The sequence below is a fragment of the Acomys russatus genome, unplaced genomic scaffold, assembly GCF_903995435.1.
Source record: "Acomys russatus unplaced genomic scaffold, mAcoRus1.1, whole genome shotgun sequence".
NCBI classification, from domain to species: Eukaryota; Metazoa; Chordata; class Mammalia; order Rodentia; family Muridae; genus Acomys; species Acomys russatus.
The window spans coordinates 24306-48145 of record NW_026131676.1 but is presented as its reverse complement, the minus strand read 5'-3'; the positions used below and the strand labels follow the sequence as shown (position 1 = coordinate 48145).

Here is a 23840-nt window from a genome sequence, read left to right as displayed (position 1 = left end):
ATTTTCATAATGTCATTTTTAACGTGTCACTATATGAATGTATTCCATTTTATTTATCCATTCTTAAGTTGAGGTGCATCTAGTTTTTTTCCAGTTTCTGGCTGTTATGAATGAAGCCACTATGAACCTAGTTGAGCAAGTGCCCTTGGGGTAGGATGTAGCATCCTTTGGGAATATTTCAAAGAGTGGTATATGGAACGTGAGGTAATTCAATTCCTTGTTTTCTAGGTAATTGGCATACTTACTTTCATAGTGGCTGTACAAGATTGAATTCCCAACAACAATGGAGGAATATTCCCCTTGCTCTACATGAGCATGAGAAAGTCACTTTTTTGACATGATCATTCTGATGAGGAGAAGATGGAATCACAGAGACAGTTTGCTTTGCATTTCCCTGATGGCTAAGGATGCTGAGCCTTAAAATGTTTCTTAGGGATTTGACTTTCCTCTTTTGAGAATTATCTGTTCAGCCCTGTCCACTTCTTTTAGATAGATTATTTGGTGTCTAATTTCTTGAGTCCCTTATATATTTTGGGTATTAGCCCTCTGTCAGATCAGCCTGGTGAAAATATTTTCAATTCTGTAAGGCTGCTGTTTTATCTTATTAACGGTGTCCTTTCCTGGATGGAAGATTTTCAAGTATATGAGGTCCCATTTATTAATTGTTAAGCTTGGTGCTGGTGCTATCTATCAGTTTTCTGTTCATACAATCATCTCCTGCTGTGGGAGTACCTTTTATTCTTGCTGCATTAGTTAACACATTAAATTATTAAGTCAGTAGATTTCTTTAGGCAAATAGTTCCCAAAGGACAAACACAAAGATTATGGTTTATTCTCCCAGCACTATGCTGAGCAGAATATGAGCTATGCTAATCCTAATATCCTTAAAACCCACAGGTAAACCAATACCTTGCCAGTCTGATCACTCCACAGAGTCGATTCTGTCCTGTTCTTCAGGATGTATCAAATAAGTTCACTGAAAGAGGGAGTGCAAGTGAAAGAAAAGGAACAAAAACACAGCAAATATGGAACCAGGTCAAGCAGTCCTGATCAAGGCTCAATTTTATTCCACACAAGGCATAGTTTGTATAGCAAAGACACAAAAGCACCTGGATAGACTCATTTCCTCCCTAGGCCCTCTAGCCAGGCTGAAGAGAATGCAATCTCTGAGAATTGCTCCCTGTCTGAGCTACTTTGTTTCTTTTCCAACACAAATATTAGCAACTCAAAGATACAATATGCAGCATAGAGGATGCTCTGAGCAGGGGTCGATAACTGAAAGATTGCAGCATGTAGCATAGCAATTCCAGTATAAGTGCAGGATCTACTCAGCTTAGCCACAGGCTGAAGACAGTTTACAGCCCCAGACATGATTCTCATCCCTCAGTCTCTTTTTTCAGCCACCTGCTCCAGCATCCTCTTCATGCTTTTTTCCCCAAAACTTATGCCTTCAACATCCTGTCCATCTGCTCAGCTGATTGGCAAAACAGCTCTTTATTGGGAACTGCTACACTGATTTAAGGCATTACCCCACACTTCCCCTTTTTAGTTTAATAAAAGGCCACCCTTTCACTTTTCTCAACATAATAAAGGCTATATACAGCAAGCCAATAGCCAAAATCAAAGTAAATGGTGAGATACTCAAGGAAATTCCTCTAAATTCCGGAACAAGGCAAGGCTGCCCACTCTCTCCATATCTCTTCAATATAGTACTCGAAGTTCTAGCCAGAGCAATAAGAAAACAAAAGGAGATCAAGGGTAAAGAAGGAAGTCAAATTATCCCTATTTGCAGATGATATAATAGTGTACACAAGTGACCCTCAAAACTCCACCAGAAAACTCCTACAGCTGATAAATACCTTCAGCAAATTAGCTGGATACAAAATTAACTCAAAAAGTCTGTAGCCTTCCTATACACAAATGACAAGCTTGCAGAGGAAGAAATTAGGAAAACCACACCCTTCACATTAGCCACAAGCAATATAAAATATCTACGAGTTACTCTAACTAAGCAGGTGAAGGACTTGTTTGAAAAAAATTCAAAGAGATTGAAGATGACCTGAGAAGATGGAATGATCTTCCTTGCTCATGGATTAGGAGAATTAACATAGTAAAAATGGCCATCCTACCAAAAGCAATCTATAGATTCAATGCAATCCCTATCAAAATACCTACACAATTTTTTAAAGACATTGAAAGTTCAATTCTGAACTTCATATGGAAAAACAAAAAACCCAGAATAGCTAAAACAATCCTGTACAGTAAAAGGTGCTCCGGAGGAATCTCCAAACCTCATCTCAAACTTTACTGTAAAGCAATAGTAATTAAAACAGCATGGTACTGTCACAGCAACAGGCTGTTTGATCAGTGGAATCGAATAAAAGACCCAGATATGAATCCACACACATATGGTCACTTAATTTTTGACAAAGAAACAAAATCCATTCAATGGAAAAAGGATAGCATCTTCAAAAAAATGGTGCTGGTCTAACTGGAGGTCTATGTGTAAAAAAAATGCAACTGGAGCCACATTTGTCACCATGCACAAAACTCAAATCCAAGTGGATTAAAGACCTCAACATAAAACCAGAGACACTAAGTCACTTAGAAGAAAAAGTGGGGAAGAGCCTGGAACATATTGGCACAGGAGACAACTTCCTGAACAGAACACCAACGGCCCAGGCCTTCAACCATTAATATATGGGTCCTCATGAGGCTGAGAAGCTTCTGTAAGGCAGGAGACACTGTCTTGAGAACAAAGCGACAGCCTACAGACTGGGAAAAGATCTTCACCAACCCTACATCTGACAAAGGTCTAATATCGAAAATATATAAAGAACTCAAGAAATTAAACACCACCAAACCAAATAACCCAATTGAGAAATGGGGCTTGGAACTAAACAGAGAATTCTCAACAGAGGAATATCAAATGGCTGAGAAACACTTAAAGAAATGCTCAACCTCCTTAGTCATCAGGGAAATGCTAATCAAAACAACTCTGAGATTCCATCTTACACCCATCAGAATGGCTAAGATCAAAAATTCAAGTGACACCACATGCTGGCAAGGATGTGGGGAGAGAGAAACACTCCTTCATTGCTGATGGGAATGCAAACTAATACAGCCACTTTGGAAATCTATCTGGTGCTATCTCAGAAAAATGGGAATAGGGCTTCCTCAAGATCCAACTATTCCACTCCTTAGAATAAACCCAGAAGATGCTCCAGCACACAAGAAAATTATTGCTCAACCATGTTCATAGCAGCCTTATTCATAAGAGCCAGAACATGGAAGCAGCCTAAGTGTCCATCAGTAGAATCATGGATAAAGAGACTGTGGTACATATACACTATGGAATACTACTCAGCTATTAAAAATAAGAAATTCCTGAAATTTGTGGATAAATGGATTGAGCTAGAAATGATCATAATGAGTGAGTTAACCCAGAACCAGAAAGAATCAAATGGTATATACTCACTTATATCTGCATAGTAGCCCAAGGCGCATGTCCCACGAAAGCCTTCACTTACCAGGAAACTGGGACAGAGGGGAGGACATCCTATTGGTACTCTAAATGAGAGAAGCATGGGAGAATAGCAAAGCAGAAGGATCCAGAGGGTCCTAGAAACCTACATGTAGCACATTATGATAGGCAGATTTGGGCCCAGGAGTCCCGCTCAAACTAAGGCACCAGCCAAGGCCAATACAGGCGGGAAACTTTAAACCCCTACCCAGATCTAGCCAATGGTCAGAACATTCTCCACAGTTGAGTGGAGAGTGAGATATGATATTCTCACGTACTCTCGTGCCACACATTTGACCATGTCCCCTGTAGGGGTAGACCTGGTGGCACTCAGAGGAAGGACAGCAGGTTTCCAGAAGAGCCTTGATACCCTATGAGCATATACAGGGGGAGGTAATCCCCCTCAGGAACAGTCATAGTGGATGGAAATAATGGGAAAATGGGAGGGAGGGAAGAATGGGAGGATACAAGGGATGGGATAAACATTGAGATGTAACAAGAATAAATTAATTTTAAAAAATAAATAAATAAAAATAAAAGGCCACCCTTTAACTATACATTATATTATTACACATATATGCAATAAACTACATACAACAAGAACCACAAAACAATCAGCAATTAGATAAATGTTACATCCATAGCATTTTGCTTATTTGCTTTTGGCAACTCTGAAGAAATCATCATTCCTATCTTGATGAGACTGAAATTCTGAATGTAAATCAATCTCTATTAAAGTTTATATCTATCAACCTAAAATATTTATATAGATCTAAAAGTATCTTAACTCCTGAACAACTAAGCTTAATTTTAAAACTAACTATCTCTTCCTCAACTCCATCAGAGACTTGAGAAAGAATACATTTAATTACCCGAGTAAACAGGAAGTTCAGGTTAACAGCTTCCATAATGAAAAAATTAAAGAGACACTTTGATGCTTGGACAAACACCCAAACTCTCCCTAACGTTGGAGCATCATCTTCATCCTTCTGGCCCAATATATTTGACAGACATATTTGTGATGCAGGAACTATCCCAGGCTTGCTTACTCTATCTTGGCAAAGTTTGGCTTTTGGCTCTGCATGCATCCAACTTTTCCATTTTAAGTAGAATTCTGGCCGTGGTAGCCACAAGGACATTTTGTCCAGTGGTTGTTTTGACACATTTGAAGCCATCTCCTTAAGGAGGTTCTTTGATGCTCATCATCATCTTTCAGGTAGGCTGGGTGTTGCCAGGGGTTAACCTGTTTTATATTCAAAGAATCTTTAAAATAATAAAAACAACTTTAAATGCCATATTCTGTTGGTCTCTGAGGATTTGTTGGTCTCTGAGGATTTTAAATACCTTATCTATCTGTAGAATTACATCTGTCTGTTAAACCTAGACCTAGGATGTAGATTTCTGCACTTGACATGGCCATGAGCTGATCAACTAACAATTGACTGGTATCACTTAATTATTCTAATTTTCCTAAACAGCCTGCAATAGCACTATCAGTGTATTGAAAGTAAACCATGTAGTAATTGAGTTACATGGGTACAAAACCTCATATTAGAGTAGAAATATAATATGTGAAGAATATTAATTTTAATTCTATTTCAATGTATCAAAATTAAGTTTATTTTGTGTCAATATACAAAGTTCTATATCAATAAATTGAAATAACTGTTCTTATGAGTAACATTTAAGGCCATAACTTGAGGAGTAAATTCAATAATCTACTTTTTGTCCTATGATCCCTATATATTTCTATATTTCCCTTTCTTTCTTTTCAGCCCCTATCTCCATAGCTAAGAAAGAAAGATAAAGGAAAAAAGAGAAATCTCTAAGTCCAGCCTTGTTTTCTCTCTGAATAAGATCAATAATAAATAATCACCAAATCCCAATGACAATAATATCTATAGCCAAAGAAAGCAACGAAAAATCGACCCATACCCACCCTTTAAGGGAAATAGGGCATCTTTCTCTTTAATAGTCTTCTGGATGATTTGGGACCAACAGTACAACCAATACAAGGCTAATATACACATCGTATATACTCACTTGTTAGCGGACATTAGCCCAACATGGATGTCCTCTAGGAGTCTGCACTCAGAAATAAAGATAAGGCCACATTGCTAAAAATAACAAGAATAGGACTTACTGAGCATGGAAAAGTTGAGCTAAAGCCTTTACACCTATGGACTAGTATTCATGGCACTGGAAGGTACTCTGCATACTATGAAAGGAGAAAGGTAAGTACGAGCCCAGCTACATGTTCTCTAATCAGCATTAGTTCCCTGCCTACGAGATGCCAGTGAGAAGACTAGAGAGATTAAAAGACAAAGTATGTTACATATTTTAAAATGAAAAATGTTATAGAATTGTGGTTTGTACACTGTATAATTTTTATTGTCACCTTACCAAAAAGCATGTTCAATCATAACTCAATTTTATATATAATTTTAAAGAAAATCAAAAGGAGTCAGACTTAGAGAGACAGGAGACTGAAAAACTGAATACTAAAATGAAGGTTGTAAAAACAGAGATCAGAATATTCCTTAAACCACAATTAAATTTCTTCAGAGAAACCAGGCTTGACAGTCCCCACCTTTAATTCCAGCACTCTGGAGAGAGAAGCAGGTGGATCGTTCTGAGTTCAAATCCAGTTTCGCCTACAAAGAGAGTCTAGGACAGCCTGGGCTGTTAAGCAGAGGCCCCCTGTCTCATTAAAATAAGGAGCTTCAGGGAAATCCAATATAAGGCCTACAGTGCCACCTTGTGACAAAATTAAAGAATGCTATCCCATTGAACCACTTGAGGCTTCAGTGATAAAACATGATAATCAGAATACGTGTTATATTTTCAAAATCAATTAATAGATGAAAGTGAATATGATGAATTTTAAATACAGGCTCTCAAGTCTAATACATGTGGTAGGCATTGAACCCCTGCTCAGATCTAGCCAATGGACAGGACATCCTCAGTTGTATGGGGAGAGAGGACTGACACTGACATGCACACTGATGCCCCATATTTGACCACTTCCCCTTTGTGTGGAGGACTGGTGGCACTCAGAAAAGGGATAAGCAGGCTACCAAAATGAGACTTGATGGCCTGTGACTGTATGGTGTGGGAGGAGGTCCCCTTCAGTCACAGACCTAGGGGAGGGAATAGAGTACAAGTGGAAGGGAGGGAAAATGAAAGGATACAAGTGATGGGAAACAATTGAGATTTAATCTGAATAAATTAGTTAAATATAATTTAAAATTTAAAGGTTGTATTAATGTCACCTTAAAGCAATTGCGTACCATAGCTTAAGTGTTCCATTTTGCAAGGTATCAAAAAACAAAACATGGGTACCATACCATACAGTCTTATATACAATTTCAGGGAACTTTGTCTTGAGTTCTGAAAAGGATGATTCTGAGATTGTACATTAATTAGAGGTGATTGCTTACTTGCAAATGCATTTACAAATTGAATCTGATGATGCCTCAACATATGTATCCTATAGAATACAACAATTATTTAGACACTGTAACATAGAAAATGTTACAAATAGATCTTACAGTCCTATAGGAAAAGCAGTTATAGAAAAATCTAATAGGAAATTTAAATGAAATGGTCACAGAAGAGAAGGGATAAATGGGATCTTCTAGAAACCCCTTTTAAAAGGTTTGCTGTCTTTTAAAATTGTGACAAGTGTGGACAAATGTTGACACATGATATGAAATATTGAGTAATCTTATATTCAATGTTGTTACATATAACAGCCAGTTAGTACATTCATGAAATAGTACCTGAAAAGGTTGTAATAGTGAAAGTTATTAGCCAAAATTATTCAATTTATATTACCCTTCCTCCAGATGATATTACTCAAATGATTATTTATTTAGTGTTGACTCAATACAAATAGCACACAGGTAGGGTTTTTTTTCACTTCTTTTCCTGTCACATCATGTAATGAAATGAAAGTTCTTAGAGGACATTTGTGGTGCTTTTAATAGCTCAGCATTTAAGTCCCTTGCCACTTGGATGATGGTCTTTTATCCTCATGATCTAACCCCTAGATTATGTCCTTAGAAGGTAAGCAACGTCTAGAAGATGTATACTGATATCCATGAACTAAAACATAAAACATGTTGCAAAGTAATTAAAGAGCATATAGTGAAATCTCTACCCAGCACCCAAGTACTAGTCCTCAATAATTTTACTGGCAGATCATGGGACTGGAATCTGTTTTCAAGTGTCTGTGATTACTGCAAGCATATTATAAAACAGCCTTATACAAGAAATGAAATTAAAATATTTATTTAAAAAAGAAATCTAATCCTTATAACCTGGGTCCAGGGATATTTATAAAACAGACAAACAAATAGAGATTAAACAAGCAAACAAACAAAAAAGGTGTTTGGTAGTTCTTAGTGAAATGCTGCTGTTTAAGGTCCATGTTTTTCCTTCAATAGAAATATGACTACTGCAGAGAGTTTTGACCATCATAGTCATCTAAAATTCAAACATGCTAAAGAGACTATTTTAACAAAATTTTATTCTCTTGTCAATCGTTCAACTGCGTTTCTTATGGTAGATTTAACATTGAGGGTTCGTATGTGGTATGCATAAAGAGAGTCTCAGTCATCTCTTCCAAAATATCTCTTTAGGTAGATACTTAGACTGGCAACTTAACTGTACATCAAAAAGCAGCATCCTTATGCAGAGTCATTAAAATGTTCTTCCTCTAATTTTAAATATTATGCACTATCTGTTATTAATGTGTGTGTGTGTGTGTGTGTGTGTGTGTTTTGTTTTGTGCACAAGTGAATTCAGGTAACCATGTAGCCCAGAATAGGACATCTTCTGCTTTGGAACTATTGTTACACAGGGTTGTTAATATCATTTTTTCAGGGCTGAGTAGTGAATCAGGTCTTAATCAAGAAGAGGACATGATATCACATTAACTCCTGAGATGCCAATCCATCTTCTTCAGTATTCTTTCTATTTATCAAGCTATCACTCTCTCTTCTAACGTCAAATCTTCTAACACCTTGTATAATATCAGGATTCCCTTCGCTTGCCCCAGCAAGTAGGAACATGGTTATACCATCATGTGAAAACAGGAGTATGCTCTCCCACAAACATCTGCAAATTTTTAATCACCATTCAACAGGCTTCAAACTCATTCACTCACATATTAAAAGAACTTTCATTTTATTTTGAACGTTTTTTTTATCTTAGAGAAGAAAAAACATTTACATTTTTCACCACACTATGTCTGAATAATGATAAAATGTGAAATAAGTGGAGGAGAGCAAGATTACTGGGATGATGTAGACAACTGTTGTAGCCATGACTGCTATAACACCATTAGAGGAAACAGTGAGAATCATTCTAAAATCAGATAAAACTTGTACTATCACTCAATACTTGTTGGTCATGCACAAACTTTATAGTTGTTGGTTAGAATTAATTTACTAGTCAGAATACCTGGCCCAACACAAGACCCAACCCAAGGAAGACAGCCAACCACCAACACCATTAATGATACTCTGCTCTGTTGCATACAGGAGCATAGATGAGTTACCATATGAAAGGCTTTACCCAGCAGTGATTCAAAACAAATGCTGAGATGCACAGTCAAACATGGAGTGATACATAACTATTCTGTATAACAGTGAAGTGGAAGAGAAATGGGCCTTCAGGTAATAGGAGCTCCAATAGAAGATCAACAAAAACAGCTCACCAGGGCACAGAGGGGCTTAGTGAGACTGAAGCAACAACCATGGACTATGTATGAACTAGACCTAGGTCTCCTACACAGATGTAGATGATGGTAAACACATGTTTCATGTAGGTCCTCTAGTTAGAGCCATGGAAACTGTCCCTGATATGGGCTCTGTTGCCAACCTTTTGATAAATTCCTCATCGTGGAACTATTTTCCTATGCCATAGATGAAAAGGGCATGCTCAGGCCTGATGCAACTTGGTGAGCTTGGTGAATGAGAAGGGGATCTTCACTTATGTGAGGAATAGCGGAGAGGTGATGGGAGAGAGGGAGGAGGGTAGGACTGGAAGGAGAGAAGATATTGGGTCTGCAACAAAGATGTAAAGTGATTAAATAAATTAATTTCAAAAATGGATATGTGAGATATGCCTTTAGGAATATTATTTCTCCCTGATCTTTGGATAGGAATTCTGTGTGGCCTGAATACAACTGTGTAACACTTGGGAGCAAAGATGCACCCCAGCATCCCTGCACTGGAAGACAAGATGGAAAAATCTCCACAGTACCATGACCTTGCCCTTGGTGCTATGGTAGACAGGGAGGAAAGTAAACCAAACAGTGCAAAACGCCAGCATGCTGAATGTCAAGAACTTGGCTTCATTGAATGTGTCAGGCAGGTTCCTAGCCATGAAAGCCATGGTGAAGCTTCCTAAAGCCAGGAAGCCTAAGTATCCTAGGACACAGTAAAATGCTATAACTGAACCCTTGTAACAGACAATGATAATGTGGCCATGCTCAGAGTCTGCATCAATATCAACAAAAGGAGGAGAAGCTCCTAGCCAAACTGAACAGAGAAAACTTTGGATGAGTGTACAGAGGCGAATGATGTAGTTAAGTGTTCCTGAAACCAGAATGTACCTCATCCGTCTTGCAGGAGCTGTGACTTTGAAAGCCAAAAGCACTGTGATTGTTTTTGCCAACACAGTGGAAATACGCACAGTGAATACAATTCCAAATGTGAATTGCTGCAGGATGCAGGATACTGAGTTTCGATGGCCAATGAAGAGCAAGAAGCAGAGGAAACAGAACATGAGTGACATAAGTAAGATGTAGCTCAGAGAGCGATTATTGGCCATCGCGATGGCAGTGTCATTTTGCTTCAAAACTACCCCAAGAACCAGAGCTGTGAGGGCACAGAAATCGAAGGCCATTAAGGCCAGAGCCATCCCTAAGAGGACTTCATAGCTTAGAAAGATCACAGCTTTGTTGGATGCAGTCGTTCTGCTCTGTGTTGGCGTACTGGTCCTCTGGACATTTCACACACTGATCCATGTCTGAATGAGAAACTACAGATTCGTTAGTACAGCTTCAGCAGTTTATTGACAAGACAATTCAATAACTCTATTAGAATAGCTTTGCAATACCTTCACTTTATTGCTGATAATATAATTGAAGGAAATTGTTTTACAACAATGCTTCTATTTATCAATTCTTTTTAACTTTATAGAGAAAAACAAACTAAATTTTGCCTATTTAACAGTGTTGATGAGATAATTTACCATGTTTTCAGAAAGAAGATTTCTTACATCATTCTGGATGCTATCATGAAATGACTGAGTCTGGTAAATTCACAAAATCTAAAGACATTAACCACAGTGTAACTGAGAGTCTTTTAAAATCTCCTTTCCAATGCATTCAGTGCCTCCTGAGTTCACTGACTGTTCAATTAATGTTTTATGAGAGATGGAGACTGAGTTCTGCTTGGGGAAGAAAAGTGATAGCTTTTCTAGTTCCCAGCCCAAACATAATGATATCTAAGAAACAGTAAAAGAAATCATTAGGTGTGTGTGTGTGTGTGTGTGTGTGTGTGTGTGTGTGTGTGTGTTTATATTTTTGTGTCCAAATAAATGTAACAGATGTGCTCATAAATTTGGGAATCATTTGGGAGAAATAGGAATGTGAGTGTGAGAACTAAAGTTTACTGGTACATAAATTTAATTTAAAGGTTTAAAATTTGTAAAAAATGAAAAAATAATGATTAATCTGTCCTTCTTTATGTTCTAATCTGGCGGTATGGAGAAAGAATCCCTGAGTCTTGATCATGAGAAGCACTAGGTCTATCACTGAAGGTAGAAACCTCTCTACAGACTGAACACTACAAAGCCCTTCATCTTGAGTCCACCTTCATGGGAAGCATTCAACATCTTCCTGCTTCCCTCATTTCAATCTCTATGGGACTCAAACTCTGTGAATATACTCTGAGGTAAATTTTACATCGATAAGCAGCATGGATGAAATAAAACAAGACCCATATAAAAAATGGCCCAGATATTTTTTTCAAGACAGGATTTCTCTTTGTAGCCTTGGCTGTCCTGGAAGCACTTTGTAGACCAGGCTGGCCTCAAACTCACAGTGATCCACCTGCCTCTGCATCCCAAGTGCTGGGATTAAAGACATGTGCCACCACACCCAGATTTTTTTATGTGGAACAAACTACTTCTCTCATAATATGCTCTTTTGAAATGGCAATGGTAGGCAATTTCATTGGAATTGTGCTGATTCATTAGATAGTTGCACAGAGTTATGAGGTGCTTCCTGGTTTTTATGTCTTTTTATGTACTACAATTTATTGATGGGCAATTGTAACGAGCTATTTTGCCTGAAGTGTTGGAAAGTTAATTGAACTATGAAGAGAACTTCCTGCTCTTTCAAAAAATCTGAATTCAGTTCCCAGAGCCCATGTGAGGTGTTTCACAACTGCCTGCAAATTAACTAAAGAGGTATTAGTTGCCTCTCACCTTCATCTGCCCTTATGTACATATACACTCACAACATACATATACACCTATAAATAATATTAATCTTTTTCTATTTATTGATGTAAATACCATTAGTTCTTATTCATTATAACATTTAAAACAATTTTATTACAGTTTGTTTAATCATTATGGATGTTATTTGAGTGCATAGATGTCAGTAGGCATTTCTAAGAGTTCTTTGTCTCCTCTCACTATATGGGTCCTGGGGATGAACTCCAGGTATCAGTCTTAGTGGCAAATGATTTAAATGTAGAGCCATATTATTGGTCAGAAATGTACTTTAAGAACTTGAATTTCATTGCATAGTATCACAGGCAAATGTTGGAAAAACTATTCATTGTCTGTTTGCATTTAGCCAAGCATAAATATATAATCATTTTACTACTCTAGCTTTGTAGGTTGCAATAAAATTTTACTGTTTGTACTAATTACTTTCATTACAAAACTGTTCCAATCTATTATTTTATGAAATTATCAAATATTTGTAAAATATTTGATATAAGACTCCTTATATTTTGTACACCATGTGTCAACAATTTTCCTCACCTTCCTAGAAACAAATCACAGCAGACAATTGAAAATGGGTGAGGGAATAAAAATTGGGATATAATCACAATATACTACAATAAAGAAAGCGGAAAAAGAAAATGGGCATCTATAAATCATACAAATTCTGTCTCATATTCAGCAGTTTCTGATAATTTTACAAGTAATTTTTTTATCTCTACTCTAATTTTTCTAAGGATATAAATTTGGTTTCCAGCACCTCCATTACACAGTCCATCAGTTCTGGTGCCATATTCTGTCCTCTGTTGGATTCTGTGCATATATAGTGTACATAAACATATGTAGGGACATACATACATGAAAAAAGACTAAATGCGCATTTTGAAAACTCATGACTGGAATCTTCTGTGCATGTATTTATAGGGGAAATTAATAAACAGAACAGATCTCGTAGAGAATGTGCTCACACTGCACTTTGATTTTGTTTCTTTGAGAAAATATGATGTGACAGAAACTGAACCAAAATGTACATCTAGGCAAAAGAGTTTTTGTGGTTGTTGTTGTTGCTGTTGTTGTGACATTGTTAATGTTTGTATTCCTGTGACTGCTAATGGAGAAAATGGTATATGTTATTTTTCTAGTTGCCTTTTAGACTCTTTCAGCATCTCTTTGTTGGTGGAGAGGATTATCGATGTAAAGTTTACACAGCAGCAAACACTCACTTGTTCCATTAGAAATTTCATTTTCTGGGCAGGGGATGCAAATAAAGCAGCAGGCTGACATTCTCTCCTGCCTGAATTTTCTGAATCAAGGACGACAGTCAGCACTGCATACAGAGGGCATCATCTGAGGGAATAAGATACATATTGAGTTTTACCTACTTCATCCATAACTATATTATATTAGCATGTTGAGATATTAATAAGCTTCCTTTATATACAGAAGCTGAGGTACCACATGTCAGTTAGCACTTTGTATAATGCCAAATGTGTGAATATATTAAAACAAGTTGCTGAAAAGGTGAGTTTTTTCTTTTTTACCAAATCTTAGACATTATGGAAACAGAATTTTAGAGTACTTTGTGCAAATACTACAGAGATGCTACCTGGATTTGTTGTTGATTTTCATCAAGCTGACACAAAGTGCAGTAAGAAGATAAAGAACATTGAATGAACCTTACCTGCAAAATTCTCTCTGTCAGAATGCCCTTCTTTCTAACACTAATGCATTTTATTATTTGGTATTCATTGTAGGCACACCAGTCTACTAAAGGCAATGCTCTTGCTAGGCAAGGATGTATGAGAAATGAAACAGAGCAAGCCATAAGCAGTGTTCTTTCAAGGGCCTATCCTTTAGTTTCAGTCTACAATTTCATTCCTTGTCTTCCCTTGTCTATAACCCATGAGCCAAAACAACCTCTCTTCCTCACTTTGTTCATGGCCGAAGTTTAATCCAAGCAACAACTTAGCAAGATATGATGAAAGCACATCTAAAACAGGGGAAATATCTCATCATGTCTCAGATAACAAACACATCTTCCAATCAATTAAGACTGTAAATCTTCACAAACTTAGTGTAAAGGAAAAAAACAGTTGAAAAGACAATCCTAGTGACAAATTGACAAGTTGATGTGTAAGAAGCTGTAATGTGATGTGCTTCCTGAACTGAGAAGAACTTAAGGAGCCTACAAATACTGTGGGAACCTGAGTAAAAGTTAGTTTGTTTGAAGTTAATTGTAGGTTTACTTAGGTTAAAGAAAGGTTATGTTTTTATTACACTGAACTTTACCATGGGGCTCTGTAAGTAGCATTAGAAATTTTCTGATGATGTTACCAAGAAGAGACTTGATACCCTATGAGCATGTACAGGAGGAAGAGGTACCTCTCACTTACATTAATAGGGGAGAGGTGTAGGGGTAAAACAGGAGAGAAGGAGGAAAAGGAGGATGCAAGGGACTGGATAACAATTGAGATGTAATATGAATAAATTAATAAATATTTTTAAAAAGGAAATTTTCTGACTGTTGCATGCTCTTTTGAATCCTTCATTCAGTATTTAGGTCTATGTGAAAATCACATTGTCACTGGTACACAGATTCATTTCATGTTCTCCACATATACATTTAACTAGAATGCTTCCTTTTGCTGTGGTGGTTTTGAAACAGGGTCTCACTCTGTAGCATTGGGATACCTCAATTTCATATATAGAACAGGGAACATTACTTTCTCTCTTTTTTTACTTGTTCTATTAATTTATTCATATTACATCTAAATTGTTATCCCATCCCTTGTATCCTCCCGTTCCTCCATCCCTTCCACTTTTACCCTAGTCCCCTCCCCTATGTCTATGGCTGAGGGGGACCTCCTCCCCCTCTATATGATCATAAGGTATCAAGCATCTTCTTGATATCCTATTATCTTTCCTCTGAGTGCCACCAGGCCTTCTCATAAAAGGGATGTGGTCAAATATGGGGGCAACAGAGTTCATGTAAAAGTCAGTCCTCACTCTCCACTCAACTGTGGAGAATATCCTGTCCATTGTCTAGATCTAGGTTGGGGTTTGATGATTACTGCATATATTGTCCTTGCTTGGTGCCACAGTTTGAGCAGAACCCCTCAGCCCAGATCTGTCCATCATAATGTTCTTCTTGTAGGTTTCTAGGACCCTCTGAATCCTTCTATTTCCCCATTCTCCAATACTTCTTGCACCTAGAGTCACAAGAGGATTTCTTCACATCTATCCCATTTTCCTGGTAAGTGAAGAGCTTCATAGGACATGACCCTTGAGCTAGTGTCCAATTATAAGTGAGTATATATTCCTTTAGTTATCAGGAAAATGCAATTCCAAACCACTCAGAGATTCCATCGTAGACCCATCAGAATGGCAAAGATCAAAAATTCAAGTGATATCACATGCTGGTGAGGATGTGGAGAGAGAGGACCACTTCTTTATTGTTGGTGGGAATACAAACTTGAACAACCACTTTGGAAATCTATCTCAGAAAACTGAGACATAGCAATTCCACTTCTTGGAATATACCTAGAAGATGCTCTAGCACACAACAAGGGCATATGCTCAACCAGGTTCAAAGCAGCCTTTATTATAATAGCCAGAACCTGGAAAAAGCCTAAGTGTTCATTAGTAGAAGAATGGATAAATAAACTGTGGTACATCTACAGTATAGGACAGTACTCAGCTATTAAAAACAAGGAATTCCTGAAATTTGTGAACAAATGGATGGAACTAGAAATTATCATACTGAGTGAGTTAACCCAGAAGAAGAAAGACTCAAATGGTATATACTCACTTATAATTGGACACTTTCTCTCTTTTTAAAATATATTTTCACAGTTATTGTGCCACATGGTAAAAATTTTTTATTTAAATAATTTATTCAGATTAAATCTAATTTTTATCCCCTTACTTGTATCTTCCATTTCCTCATCCTTCCCACTTTCATCCTAATTCACTCCCCTAGACTTGTGACAGAAAGTGATCTTCTCTCTCACTATAAGATCACAGCTTATCAGGTCTCTTCCTGGTAGTCTGTTAACTTTTCCTCTGAGCATTAACAAATCTCCTCACCAAAAAGAAATGGTCAAGTAGGGGTCACCAGAGTTCATGTCTGAGTCAGTCCCTGCTAGCCACACAATTGTGGAGAATGTGGTGTTCATTGGGTAGATCTGGATAGGTGTTCCATGTTTACTATATGCATTGTCTTTGGTTGGTACAGTATTTTTAGCTGACCAACCTGGGTACAGTTCTGTCCACCTTAAGTGTCTTCTTGTAGGTTTCTAGGACCCTCTAGGCCCTTCTATTTCCCTATGCATCCTTACCTCTCTCACCTAGAGTACCAGTTGAAGTCCCAGTATCTATTCTACTTTCTGGCTATGTACTTGGTAAGATTTTAATGACCATTTTGAGGAAGAGTGGAGATAGTACATATTGTTGCCCCATTTCTGTTCAATATTTTAAGACATGGTCTGTATGTCACACTGCCAGGATTGGATTAGCTATCTAGGCCAAACTGGTCACATATCAACAGAGAACTTTCTAAATCTGCATACAAACTGTTTGGATTAAAACATGCACTACATGTGCCTGGCTTTATTCTTATTTTAATTAATTTTTTTCTATTTTTCTCTCCATCTAATACAATGCTTTCAGTCTGTTTGCCATGAACATCCTATTATGTCAAGACATTACCTGTTATTTGTATTCCAACATGTTTCATTATTTAGTCTGAATAAATGACGAACTTCTTTATAATACATTTATGAATATTTTTGTATAATCATATAATTCCAGCTTAGAGTATATTTACATGATTTATCTCATTTAACTGATCTGCATTTGTGAATCATGCTTGCATTTATTGAATGAAATATACTTGGGTGTAGAGAACAAATGTTATGGTGTGTTGTTGGATTATCTTGATAAGTGTTTATTTAAGAATTATTTCATCCATGTCAACCAAAGTAAATGTTTTCATGGATTTTGTTTGTTTGTTTGTTTGTTTGTTTCTAATTCATGATGATGTATCATGCACATTTTTACAGACGGATTCCATTCAGGTTAAAAATAACATATTTCCCATGGAATAACAAAAAAAATTGAGGGTGTTATTATTGTTGTTGTTGTTTTATTGAACCAATCTTGTTGTCTATGGATTTTTATTAGAGAATGTGATCATTAACAATAAGTTATTATTGTAGATTATTTGGTGAATATTGTCTACTTGTTGATATTGTAGTACTTGATAGTTTTCTAATAGTTGCTTTTCTCTGGATCTTAGTGCTTTCTATGTGTTCCTTTGATTCTTGCATTCATCATGTGAAGTGGTTCAACCAGTGTCTTTCATAGCGATTTTTCAGTGTTTATAAATTCCTGTGATTGTGTCTATTATTGAACTCTGTTCTGTATCCTTCTATTATGAGGAATAACTTTTCTGTTTTAGTTACTGTGGTTAGCTGTTAAATATTTGAAATACATCACTATTACTCTCCTCCTCTAAGAACGTCCATAGTGACATTGACTGATATACAGATGGGAACTTGCTATGACAGAGTCTTCCGTACTGCAGCCTTCAACTTTATGTCTTTGTTACAAAATAATTTTTAAGTTAAATATGTCAAGGGTTGTTCATTTACTGATTTTTGAATGTTTGCTATATAAATGACTGTTGTATCACAATGGCCACACGTCTCACTTGAAATTTATGTTTACATTATACTGGATATAGTGTTGATAAGTTGAATTTGTCCTTCTTTCCCCCTTGTGATCTGGACTGTAAATCTGATCTTTTAATCAGGAACCTTCAAGTCTCCTATATTTTGAATCTTATGTTTTGTTTTATTTTTGTTATAGTCTAAATTTTCTAATACTTATTCACAATATTCAAGCTTTGTGATCTTGTCTTTATCTTGAACTATCGGCTTGCTGAGACTTTTTACTTAGAATCTTATTTCATTTATGTTGTTTTTCCTTTACTTTCTGTTTGAATATTTTTATTATTTTGTACTTTCATGGGATTCCTTTATTTCATGCTTTTTCAGTGACCTATTTCATGGTAGTTTTTGTGATCCTTTTTATCCTTCACGAGGTAATTTATGTCTCTTCTTCTCACTTTTCATAGAACATTCAAATAATCATTTTTTGAATCATATATTTAGCATATCATTGAACATACTCTCATTTAAGACTATGACTATAACATTTTGAGCTAGGTAGATTTGATATCATCATTTTTATGTTTGTTTGTTTCTGCATGTATCCTGATATGCATATCTGGAAGCAGAGCAATGGTTCTATATTTTTTAGTGTTGAGTATTATTCTAGTGCATGCTTTTGTAATGCTCAAACAAGCTGTATTTAGAACACATATGAGATTTCACTGCTGACATTGTAGGCATATATATCTCAGTAGCTAAATTTCAGATCCTGTGTTCCTTTACATAACAATGATTCCCCTTATCACTCTGAGAAGGACTATTAACTGCAAATGCCAGAGTACATGAGCAACCTGAATTCCTGGACTTAACATTTTTAAAATTTGAACAACTTTGTGGTTGCATAGTTCGAATAGATTACCTTCAAAGAAACCACATCAGAGTTCATGCCTATAACATACCCTGGAGCTCTGATGGAATTTTTTATACACAAATTTCTGCACAGCAAAAAAAGTATTACTACCAAATACCTTCAAATACAGAGACGAAAACTAGACACCAATTCATTAGTTTGAATGAACTACAATTAAAAGGGCCAAGCAAGGTCACTGTAGTGAGCAGTTTCTTTACATGGCATAATTCATAGCTAAGGAATGGAAAACTGTGAATAACAATTTATTTAGTGCCCCCAATTTGCACATCTAAGCTGTCTCACATTTCCAGGAGTCTGCATTACTCTTCAATGTCCACAAACACCATATACGCCAGTTTTGCATGGACATATATCCAGACAGAAAACCCATATACATATAAAAAATAAAGAAAATAAAAAGTAATAATTCATAGAATACTTAAGATGTATCACAAAATTATTAATTTATGAATTGAGGGGTTGACAATTTAGAGATTTTTGTCAGAAAGGTAGAGCAAACATAAGGTGAAACTATTGCGTTCTCTTTGATCACTTTCCCCCTTATGGGGTACCTTACCAAATCACAGAGGAAGAGTATGCAGGCAGTCCTTATGATACTTGATAGGCTGGGGTCAGTGAGTAGGGGAGAAGGGTTCCCCTCTCTGAAGACTAGGGAAGGGGCATAGGGGGAAGAAGGAGATAGGGGTGGGTCTGGAAGGACATGGGGGAGTTGGCTAAGGCTGTGATGTAAAATGAATAAAATAAAAATTTTTAATTAAAACTAAAAGAAATGATGAGTTTGTTTTCTAATTCCTTTGTATTTTTAATTTACTGCATCATTACAGTTAGCTTCAGTCTCTTTAACTTTTCTATCAGAGATTCATAATAAGTGAGAAAATCACTATATAGTAATAAGAATGGTACCATGAGTATATGGCTTACTTTTCTGGAAATATTATAAATCAGTGATCAAAAGTTTTTTCATATTCATATTAAAAAGCAAAACCACATTTTCTGTTATAATAAAATACAATGTAACTATTGCATTAACTCCTTGAAGAATTAATATCAAAAATAGTGAAAATCAGAAATGTAACATAGGAGACTAGAAGTAGACTCCATATATGATCATTTTTTCATTTCACTAATTTATAAAAAAGCATAAACAGACCAACTAAACACACAGTGTTTCCTTGTATGTAATGGAAATCAGTACAGTTCTTTCAACTCACCTGTAGACTCCCTGTGGCCCACTCTAGCATGTCTTCAGATAAATGGAGCTGTTGACCATGTGGAAAATATAGACTAAATTTTCCTATCTTCACCTTAAGATCAAAATTATGTGGGAGATTCCAAATGTAGAAAATGTCATACTCTTTCTGAAGTTTTTCTTTCTGGTTCATGGTCACTTTGTCTCCATTAGGACTAGTGAAGTGGGTCTTTCTCATCAAGGAGTGCATCTGAAAGACTGGCAGGATTACATACTACATATGCCCTTCCTTAATGGAAGAAAATGTATGATGATTTTATCTGAAATACAATTTTATTGAAGGTATCTTGTGAAAATTTTCTTGAAGTGAAAATGATATATTAATTTGTATTAATGTTTGCAGAATTTTAGTTCACTGAAAGGAAACTATGAAACATAAGCATAGACAAGCACATATACATCAAACATAGATGTGCAGCACACACACACACACCCACACACATGCATCTGCACACAGAGAGACCTACATCTATGCAGAGATACACACATAATATAGCCCAATATTTGTTTACACACACATTAATATACATACCCAGACACACATCTGAGCATACAGGCACAGACAGACATATACACCCAAACAGACACACAAGTACAGAAATATACCAAACTCATACATAGACACACACATGCACAGGCAAATGCAAATAGGGAGACATAATGAGATACAAATATTCACAGAGAGACATTGACACAAAAACACATTTATGCTCACAATATCAAAAAGAAGAGGCAGAAAGAAACACACACACACAAACAACACACACACAGAGCAAGAGATATACATATGTGCAATCCAATGTACAGAAACACAGAACACAGAGATGCATACACTGAAAAATACAATCAGAAACACATACAAAAACAGAAACAAACATACTCATGGGCATTGAAACACATAAAATTTATGCTCACTTCTACAAAAAGACAGATAGTGACATGTACAGAAACACACACACAAGTGCACACATATCTGTGCACATACACATAAACACAGATATACACACCGATTCAGAAGGAACACACTTAGAAACACAAACACATTGAGAAACATATTTTCAAACAAATGATTCTGTGTGTATGTGTGTCTTTAAGTGTGTAATAAAATGATTCACATAACTATTTCTGTGCAATTATACTAAGACTTTGAGGAAGGTGTACAGAGACTACATTTAGGGAGAATCAATTGAAAAAACAATCCCCTGAACTTATTACCTCAAATTTCAGAATTAATGAACAAAAACTCATCTCCTCAACATGGAGACAATTAATGAAAAAAGACTAATTGTCTCTCCAGTATTAGAACAGGTATGATTATATTCAGTTGCTCTGTTAGAGAATCACTGATTTTCACTGATAAATGGTGTCTTTCATTCCAATACGTTTCTATTAAAGATCTACACATAGCTCTAGATTTATTGTGTCAGCATAAAAAACATTTAGAAACCTAGGTTTTGGGGAAACATTTCCTAGTTCACTCAGTTAATCATCTGAGAGACTCTTAAAAACTATGACATTAATAAAATCATATATAATCCAACAGAAGAAACACTACCTTCGAGCAGATATGATCATATTTTTTCTCATTGTCAGTTGGCTGATTTTCTATCTGTTGAAGAAGAATCTCATGAATGACATGGGACAAAACATATGCAGCATTGTATATGTCATAACTGCTATCACTGAAGGCCATATCAAAAGTCTGTGCCATTAGCCATTCCAATGAGAAATTGGTTGAGCAGTTCTTCATTGTCTTCCAGTTAGATGCTGAGGCTTCACAGTTAAACTTCATCCACTTCAGTCTTGCCAGATATTTATCTGAGTATTGGAGAGGGTGCAATGTCTGGACAAAATTTTTAAAACCTGAAATCTTACCATGGTGCTGTGAAAAAGCAAGAGTCCTTTGGAATGGGCCAGGTGTGAGATCTCTCTTATTTGTAGGAACATCCCACTGTGAGGTGTTGATCCATGTTCTTTGTATGCCTAGAGATTCCCACATTCTAAAGGCCACAGCAAGAGTACTGTCTGTGTCACCATAAAGGATGACAACATTTCTGGATGATGCCATGATTTGGTTGTAATACACTTCAGCTCTTGACATGTATACCTCCATGTTCACTGGGATCATGTTCACAAAGGCAAAGCAGACTGTATCCTTTTCCATCTCTTCAAATCTGAGAGAAATTGTGTACCCTGTTCATTGTCAGAGATAGCCAGCCCTACTCAGTTGCAGTTTAAATAAAGTAACAAGGCGACAAGGGACATGGGGATTTATGTATCCTCGTGGGCCATCTGATAAATATAAGAAAATTGTACACAGTCTTTCAGGAAAGGATGGAAAGGCCCATAAGTAAGATGAAGAACCTACGACACAGGGAGCACCATGAAGTAGCATGTACTTTTAAGAACTTGTAAACACATTGTATCTGTAAAAAGCTCTAGAAATCCCCCTTACCTGTTATTTCTTCTCTTATTCCCATTTCACACAAAGAAATTCCAGATCCCCATCAAGTGTCTGAATAATAACATTGAACTACACAGATTGACATAAGACCAGTAAGACCAGTCTCCTCTTTACACCCTTCTTTACATCTTATCAAAGCCACCAATGGAGACACAAATTAATTAAATTTTAACCAAACAAACTCTCACCTGCTGAGATTCACAGCTGTACATGAATGTGTGTTATAGTACAGATGCTTCCCAGTTTGGTCTTATAAGAAGTAGTATACAACTGACTACTTGGGAACAGTCATACTTAGGAGGATACAAATGAGTTGGTCGAGAAACATGAATGAGATATTTTAATTCTGACACACTTATAAAGTATGGTACTTGAAATACTAAAGACGTATTTGGTAGAAGATCCAAGTTTCTGTTTATTTCATCCAAGGAAAAAGCCAACACCAGAGGAAACTGCCTTTCAGATGGTGTTCTGTAAAATGGTACAATATTTACTATGTACATAAGTAGATACATAATCATTTACAATCCATACTATGACTATTCTGTACTTGAAGATATTTTCTTTATCCCTATGTTTGCAACAATTATCCCGTGTAATAAGGTTTACAAACATAAAATTATGGAATCTTGGAACACCCTTAAAATTTCATGTGAGTTCACCTATACAAAACATGCATATTCCATGTAAAAGCATGCCCATCTGTGGTTATTGAGTACTTTCTAAGAAGGTAAAGACAAGGCCACAGGTTTTGACCAAGCTGTAAACCTGATCATGTATTCATTTATTAATTATAGAGAAATATGAAAATTACACATGAGGGTTGAGCCTCTGAGTTCCTGGTATTTTCATATGAAATTAACTGAATTGGCTAAGGTAGTGAAAGAATGACTGATGAGTGTACAGGAGTATTTCTGTGGCAATATTTGCTACCTGTACTATTAATAAATTATAATTAGTTGAAAATATATTTATCATATTCTCGTCTATCCATCTTCATATTGTTGTTATTCTTTTTAGTTTATTTTTCAAGGAGAGCATCTTTTTACTGGTTTATTTTCAAATAAATTCACACACAGGAGATGCATATTTAAATATATGTATGTCTGACTTTGGAAATCAATGTGTTACTTTATCAGAAAACTGGTAAAAGCTTAACCTCCAGAAATAGCTATACCATACCTGGACATAAACCCTAGGACACTTGCTCAATTATGTTCATAAAAGCTTTATTCATTATAGCTAGAATCCAGAAAAATGATTTCACTCAAACAATGGAGAATAAACAATGAACTACTACTCAGATATAAAAACAAAGACAATCATGTTTTTTTTCAGGCAAGTAGACTAGAAAATATCTGCAAAGTGTGACAACCCAGACTAACAAAAACACACATGGATGTATTTACTTAGCCATATAGTACAGGATAAAAATACTAGAATTTACTGACCCAACCATCTGGACCAAAGGT

At 36.2% G+C, this 23840-nt stretch overlaps 1 pseudogene; it reads right to left on the bottom strand.

The window, feature by feature from the left end:
- Positions 1-9516: 9516 nt before the first annotated feature.
- Positions 9517-22262, bottom strand: LOC127186380 (vomeronasal type-2 receptor 116-like; annotated as a pseudogene).
- Between the last annotated feature and the right edge of the window lie 1578 nt (positions 22263-23840).